Consider the following 8,247-nt stretch of genomic DNA (forward strand, 5'->3'; position numbering starts at 1 on the left):
TCTACCACTTGAGCCGTACTTGTACTTCTGGCTTTTGGGTAATGAATTGGAAATGATCTCATGGATTTTCCTGCCCCGGGCTGGCTTTGAACCATGATCCTCAGATCTCTGCCTCCTGAGTAGGTAGACCAGTGGCCCTGTCCAGATCTCTACTGATGGGCTGGGCAAGCCCAACTTACCATGGCGCTCACTGTAAATTAAGCAGCATTCATTGGTTGTTTATTAGCAAGAGTGCCAAGCCTTGAGTTCAAGTCCTGATAGCATATGAACGCGTGCACGCGCACGCACGCACACACACACACACACACACAAATGAAATGGAACGTTATATGTGTCTTTAAAAGTGTGGAGCAAAGAAACAGTGTTCTGCATGCAGATTAGTTGCACACGTTTTATAACAGCAGAACACAAAGGAAGAAGCTCCCCACTCTATAAGAACAGGTAAGAAGGGCGGGGAATGTGGCCTAGTGGTAAAGTGCTCACCTCGTATACATGAAACCCTGGGTTCGATTCCCCAGCACCACATACATAGAAAACGGCCAGAAGTGGTGCTGTGGCTCAAGTGGCAGAGTGCTAGCCTTGAGCAAAGAGAAGCCAGGGACAGTGCTCAGGCCCTGAGTTCAAGCCCCAGGACTGGCCAAAAAAAAAAAAAGAACAGGTAAGAAAGCTACTATGGGAAGGTGAGTATTGAGGAATACAGGCCTTTTCCCATCAGGAAGCCAATTGTCGACTCAAGCTGGGGTTGAGCACCCTGTAGTTATGGTAAGGAATGGAGGAGAGGACAAAAAAAACCCAATCAAACAGAGGTGTCTGAACCAGGTGGTCAATCGTTTCATGGCCAGGAAACAAGGCCAGATTGGTAATGGGAAAATCCAAGATGGCAACCGTGAATGCAAAGGCACGGAGAAGTTCGGCCAGCCCGATGCTTATTTATCAAATAAGCCGGGAGAGCAGAGGCGAGATGCTTCCTAACTGGCCGGAGATGTCGGTGCCTTCGGTCCAGGAGCCTCTTGGTCTCGCTGCTGATTGTCAGCCTGGAGGTGATGATGTGAAGTTATTTCCAGGAAGTCTGCCAAGTTGAACAGATGCAGCCTCCTTGGCTGCTCCTAACTCTGGTTATTTTTCATCTTTGTTCTAGTTCCTGTGAGTACTTTCATCTTTAGCTCAGTTGTGGGGTTGTTGGGGTTTTTCCCCCCCCCTCTGATACATCCTGAAGTTTAAAAAAAAAATTCTGCTCCAAGAGACCTATTACCTAAGCTGGGTGCCAGTGGCTCACGCCTGTCATTCTAGCTACCCAGGAGGCTGGGATCTGAGGATAGGGGTTTCAAGCCAGCCCAGGCAGGAAAACCTGTCAGACTATTATCTCTATTTACTCACTAGAAAACCATAAGGGGTGCTGTGGCTCAAAGTGGAGGCGCATTAGTTAGCCTTTAGCAAAAGAACTCAGGGACAGCGCCAAGGTCCTGAGTTCGAGCCCCACAACCGACCTTCCCCTCCAAAATTAGAACTACTCATAACACTTGTTGAGCGCTTTCTTACCATTGATTCAACAAACCCGAATCTCAGATGCTAAGGTGGGAAAGAAGACTTCTGCTCTCATATTAAGGATGGAGACTCTTAAAGCCATATGTTAGCAATTTCCTCTTCCTGCTGGGGAAACTTAGAGGAGAATGAGATCATCCATTGCATAGAAGTCCCCCACGATCTGACAGATGAAGGTAAGGGGGTACTGGGAAGGTGGGGGCTCCCGAGGAGGCGTGGTGTGGTACCCAATATGGCTGAAGGAGAATCCAACACGAAGAAGAACAGCTAAGTGAACAGTCCTTGCAGGTAGGCAAGGAGGTATGGCTGGCACCACAGGCCAATGGAGCTGACTTCTAATTGATGTATTTTTTTGTCCCACGACGGTTATGAGTCAGTTCGTTTTTAAAGGTTGAGAACACAGTGACCATGTATAAACCAAGGTTTCATCAATTAAGGATTTCCATTTTGACTCACCTTGTAATTTTTGAGGTATAAATCTTTATTTTGGGGGGTGACCTTTCCCCATCAGAAGATGGACTATTGGAGCTGTAAATTACTGGGCCCTGTTGCCTCTGTCATGTTAGAACGATGATCACAAAGGGAATCTGAAATGATGGGTGGAATTCACATTTAGGATATCATTTTGTAAAGAGTAGCTGTCACATGAGAAAATATATTACATGCATATTTAAAATTTTTTTCTATAGGCTGAAAATTTCGTACCTAAAGAATTCTAAGAGAAATCCGCTATGTTATGCTTCAGACTACAAAGCGTAAAACATTTAAAAGCATTAAGAGAGAAATTAGCTCTATATTCCTTTTTTTTTTCTCCTTTGGGGATGTTGAGAGATCATTCTGCTAGGAAATGGAAATAAATAGGAAAAAATGTGATAATGGTATTCTAGTCATTAAAATGATTAAAAATAGCATTTTGGGGGTAGCTACATGAAAAATTTTCTCTCTGGAGCTTAAAGTGCTGAACATAGGGTGTTAGAGAAAAACAGGCTTATGGAAGAGAATAATTTAATTTCGGATTAGTTAAAATACATATTTTCCATCTCCAATGCCAGTGTAAATTTAGCAAGGTAAAATGATGTCATGGGGCCTAAAACACAACTCAATCCCATAATTAAAGTTATTTTACTTTCCTGTGATCCTTTAGGAGTTTGGTTTTTTTTTTTTTTTTGGCCAGTCCTGGGTCTTGAACTCAGGGCCTGAGCACTGTCCCTGGCTTCCTTTTGCTCAAGGCTAGCACTCTGCCACTTGAGCCACAGCGCCACTTCTGGCCGTTTTCTGTATATGTGGTGCTGGGGAATCGAACCCAGGGCCTCATGTATATGAGGCAAGCTCTCTTGCCACTAGGCCATATCCCCAGCCCCCCTTTAGGAGTTTTTTCATCATCTTGTTTTTCTTTTCTTTTTTTGGTACTGGGGATTGAACCCAAGACACTGCATTTGTTAGGCAAGTGCTTTGCCACTGAGCTACATCCCAGTCCATCTTTCTTTTTTTTTGGGGGGGGGGGTCAGGGAGGTATTGTTGTGCAATATTTTTTTTTTGGTCTGAGATTGGGACTTGAACACGGTATCTGATGCTTTCTCATTGGCTGACCTTCTACCACCGGAGCCACGCCTCCAGTCTGAAGTTGAGCAATATTATATGCTTGATCTATCTCGCTGGGTATTTTACATATTCAATTCTGCGTGTGCTGATACTGGGGCTTGGACTCGGAGCGTCAGTGTTTCATACAGCTTTTTAGCTCAAGGCCGGCACTCTACAGCCCCAGCTGGTTTTTTTTTTTTTTTTGCTAGTTAATCTTCGTTAAGAGTTCCTGAGGCTTTTCTGCCTAGGATGGATGGCTTTGCACCAGCACGATCCTCACATCTCAGCCTCCTGAATAGCTAAGATGCTAGGTGTGAACCACCAATGCCCAATTTACACACGATTGTGTTTAATGCTCACAACAGCCTTCTGTGGTATCTTGAATCAAGCCCATGTTATAGATAAAGAAACGGAGGCTTAAGAGATTTTAAAGCAACTCATCTAAGGACTCATAAGCCAGTGGGTTTGAATCTTAACTCTAAGATCACAGTTCAGGTTTTCTTGTTTTTTGTTTTTGTGGGTTATGGGGCTTGAACTCAGGGCCTAGGCCCTATCTATCTTTGAGTGTTTTTTTGCTCAAGGCTAGCGCTCTACCACTTTAAGCCACAGCTCCACTTCCAGTTTTTTAGTGGTTAATTGGAGATAAGAGTCTCATGGGGGACTTTTCTGCCCAGGCTGGCTTTGAACCCCAGTCCTCAGATCTCAGACTTTTGAGTAGCTTGGATTACAGACGTGAGCCCCTGGCACCTGGCTCACAATTAAGTTTCTAATTAGTATACAAGATTTGTCCACAAACACATAATTTGTTCAGAGCATCAAATTTTATTTTTTATTCACTTAGCATAGTAACTGGACACTAGTAGCTCACGCTTATAATCTTAACTACTCTGGAGGCTGAGACACGAGGATCACCGTTCAAAGCCAGCCCAGGCAGACCAATCTGACAAACTCTCAATCTCCAATTAACCAGCAAAAAGCCAGAAGTGGAGGTATGGCTCAAGTGGGAAAGCTCCAACCTTGAGCGAAAAAGACAAGGGAAAGCACAAGGCCTTAAATTCAAGCCCGAGCACTGATACAATAAACACACCACGAACAAAAGCATTATATTGCACACTTTCTGTGTTTAGCACATCTTTTAAATCTGACATCTTTAGAACCTCCACTGGCATGTCCTGCCCCCTAGTGAAAGTTTGCTCAAAAAAAAAAAAAAAAAAAAAAAAAGACCTGTTCCCTTGGGGTGAAAATGTGCCTTGCTATTAGTGTTTACTGTTTCATCTTAACTATAACAAGATACAAACAAGGCCTTTTATTTTCTTTATCTCTAATACAGAGTAATAGGATTGTTCTAAGGCAGGTAGGTAGGGGAAAAAAATCAGGGAAGTTCAAAATGCACTCCAAGAAATGAGATAGCAATTCATTGTCAGGCCGTTGAAACCAGCCAGGCTCAGGGGCTCTCTGAAGTGAATTGGGGAAAATCAAGCACCTCTCCTCAAATTGCATTTAAAAGCCTCGGGATCTGTCAGATTGTGTCGGAAACTAAGAGACACAAAGCGCACTATACATGCGGACCAGATGTGTAGTTAAAACGCAGAAGATTCAAATGGATCAGAATTGGTTTTCCTAGCCTCAATTAAAAAAAAAAATACTCCCCCCACCCACCGAATCTCTTCCACTTTGTCACTGTAAAAAATAAAAAACCATCCTAGTATGAAATAGCATAATTTGACGGCCTAGGTTTAATTAGGAAGGGCTGGAGTTCATATTGGATTGGACTGTAGTAAGCAATGGGAATGGATTTTTTTTTTTTGGAGCAAATTAGGCTATTATTTCTGCTATTGTTCATCAAAAGCAGCAGCCCTGAGCAAAAATTGCTGATGCTATCACAGGCAGAAAGGGCTGACTGGAGTGTTATAATCGTTTTGTTTGGAGCCAGTGGGGTATACTAAGGAAGAGGAGGAGGGGAGGAATTGGCCAGTTTCTCTCTCTTTAGAGAGCCAGCTCTTAAAAATTAGATTATCTTTTTATTCCTAGAGAATGACCAACACGGAGAAAAAAAAAGAGGCAGCAAACCAAATACTTTAAGGCATCCATAACATGGAAGAAAACACAGAATTGTCCAAAAGAAAATTACATCTTCTCAGGCTTTATAAAAATGAAATCCATCTGTTTCCTGAGATTTTACCATAGGGAAGAAGATGATCAAGCAAACAAACAAACAAAAACTTTTCTCTTTTCTTTTTTTTTTGGTGGGGGGGGCGGGTGGAGGGGACAAGGTACTGGTACTGGAGATTGAACTCAGGGCCTCTTGTCCTCACTTAACTTTTTTAGGTAGGGCTACAGCAATACCACTTGAGCTACACCTCTACTTCTGGCTTTTTGCTGGTCAACTGGCCTTAAGAGTCTCCCAAAGCGCCAGCCAAAGGCTGGTAGCTCCTCAGGAGGCTGAAATCTAGAGGACCGCAGTTCAAGGCCAACCCAGGCAGGGAAGTTTGCTACACTCCATACCCCCAAATAACCAGCAAAAAAGCCATGATGGAGGACAGGGAACCTGGCTTAGTGGTAGAGCGCTTACCTGGCATGCATGAAGCCCTGGGTTTGATTCCTCAGCACTATATAAGCAGAAAAAGCCAGAAGTGCCACTGTGGCTAAAGTGGTAGAGTGCTAGCCTTGAGCAAGAAGAAGCTCAGGAACAGTATCCAGGCTCTGAGTTCAAGTCCTAGGACTGGCAAAAAAAAAATTTAAAAGCCACCATGGAAGTGTGATTTAAGTGGTAGAGCCCTGACTAAGCAAACTTAAAGATACGAGTTCAAGCCTTCCTCCAGTACCACCCCAAACCCTCAAATGGTCAAAACCAACCATCCCATCTTATAGCTACCACTTTCTCCCCTCTCCTCCCACAACTGTCTTATCACTAGTTCACAAAAACATAGTGATTTTGACTTACGATACAGCGCGCACTGTCAAACTGAATCGATTAACATTTGAGGGGCATTTTCATTCTGGCAAGCAAACCCCTTTCAGCTGTTAGAAACACATGAACTAAAGGCCATGGATTTCGTTTTGTTCTTCAAACCACATGGGCATATCCACCTGCTGCAAACAAGAGGACTGGAAAGGTCAGACGGCAACAGAAAAGCCATCTGCAGTATAATCACCAACTCAGAACCACAGTGTCCCCTGGAATTGAGTGACTTCAGAGTTCTAGCTGAAGATAACTGAGCCCACTTGTGACAGTAATGGTATCCAGTAAGGAAGACCTTCACTTACAAAGAACAGAAAACCTAACCCACAATGGCATCCACAAATATTTCTTTTTCTCATCGAATAAGAAATACGGAGATCAAGACTGTTGACGTGGGTTCAGAAGTTCAGCTCTGATCAGGGGCCAGCATTCCTGTTAAAGTCTTTCGACTTTTCCTCAGATATCTAACTTCAATCAAAAACCATGGCCGGGCTGGGGATATAGCCTAGTGGCAAGAGCGCTTGCCTCGTATACATGAAGCCCTGGGTTCGATTCCCCAGCACCACATATACAGAAAATGGCCAGACGTGGCGCTGTGGCTCAGGTGGCAGAGTGCTAACCTTGAGCAAAAAGAAGCCAGGGACAGTGCTCAGGCCCTGAGTCCAAGCCCCAGGACTGGCAAAAAAAAAAAAAAGAAAAACAAAAACATGGCCACTGCAGCTGTGGACATCACATCTGCATTTAAAGCTGGCAGTTCTATGTATAAAACAGGTGCTATCAAGATTTCTCCTTGCATGGTGTGGCCATGCTTGAGCACAAGGAAGACTAGAAACGAAAGTATCTAGTGGACCCAGACTCCATCACACAAGTGGGCAGGGGAGATGTTGGTTAAGATTGGGTGATGGTTGCTGTTACTTTTATGTAATTTGGGGGCAGTTGTAGAGTTTGCATTCAGCCCCTCAGGTTTGCTGGGAAGGTGTTCAACTACTGAGCCATACTTCTCAATCTCTGGTAGTATGGGGTGCGTGTGTGTTTTGAACTCAGGATCTGGGTGCTGTCCCTTAGCTTTTGTTGCTCAAGACTAGTGCTCTACCATATGAACTATATAGCTCCACTCTGGCTTTATGCTGTTTCATTGGATATTAAGAGTTCCATGGACTTGCCTGCTTGGGGCTGGCTTTGAATTGTGATCTTCAGACCTCAGCCTCTTGATTAGCTAGGATTACAGCCATGAGCCACTGGGTCCTGCATGGATTTTTAACTTGAGCTTAAAAGTAGGTACAGATAGTTCTTCTAGAATAGTTGTTTCTAGAAAACTGGGTTACTGTAGGGCTGTCAGATACTAAAATACTATGTAATTATTAAAAAGATGCTGACAGGTGAGTTAAGTAGCAATTCAATGGGTAGGCAAGAACATACGGAAGGTCAAAAAATGTGTGGAAAATATGTACATGGCAAATAGGACCTGTTTATTTATTGTCCTTTTTTCCACCTTATCTTTTTTTTTTGCCAGTCTTTAGGCCTGAACTCAGGGCCTGGGCACTGTCCCTGGCTTCTTTTTGCTCAAGGCTAGCACTCTACCCCTTGAGCCACAGCGCCACTTCTGGCTTTTTCTGTGTATGTGGCTCTGGGGACTCGAACCCAGGGCTTCAAGCGTGCTAAGCAAGCAAGTCTACCACTAGGCCACCTTCCCAGCCCCTTCTTTTCTTTTTTATGGCAGGACCTTACTGTATAACCTAGGTAGGCTCTATCATTCTTCCTACTTCTGGGATTATAGAAGTGAACTACCACGGCTGGTTTAAACATTGTATTTTAATGAGCGTGTGTTGGGGAGGGGTAGATTGTTAAACGCGGATAACCGAGTGTTTATTTCTCGGGGGCGGGGGAAGAGAAAGTGGGCTATCAACCTGGGAAAGTGCAGGACCCAAAATAAAGCCATAGAAGTTCCTAGGAGAACTCGCGAGAGACATGTGCACATTACCTTCCCTGCATAAGGCCGCATCATCCGGACCTCGTGAAGCGGCGGGGTTTGAACCCCGGGCCGGGCCTCGACTCCCCACGCTCGAGTTTGCCACCAGAACTCAGGTGGTCTCCGCGGGGAGCGAAGGGCGTGGCCCAGCCGAGCGCAAGGGAACGCCCGCGCCTCATTGGTTCCCCAGGGG

The 8,247-nt window shown here is 44.5% G+C and overlaps 1 protein-coding gene across 1 annotated transcript in view; it reads right to left on the reverse strand.

The window, feature by feature from the left end:
• Atp2c1 (ATPase secretory pathway Ca2+ transporting 1) overlaps positions 1-8,172 on the reverse strand; it is a 100,103-nt gene extending 91,931 nt beyond the window's left edge. Inside the window, exon 1 of the mRNA XM_048334908.1 lies at positions 8,067-8,172. The gene's annotated coding sequence lies outside the window, so the exon portion shown is untranslated. The remainder of the gene's footprint in view (positions 1-8,066) is intronic.
• Between the last annotated feature and the right edge of the window lie 75 nt (positions 8,173-8,247).

This window comes from Perognathus longimembris, chromosome 26 (assembly GCF_023159225.1).
Source record: "Perognathus longimembris pacificus isolate PPM17 chromosome 26, ASM2315922v1, whole genome shotgun sequence".
Classification (NCBI taxonomy): domain Eukaryota; kingdom Metazoa; phylum Chordata; class Mammalia; order Rodentia; family Heteromyidae; genus Perognathus; species Perognathus longimembris.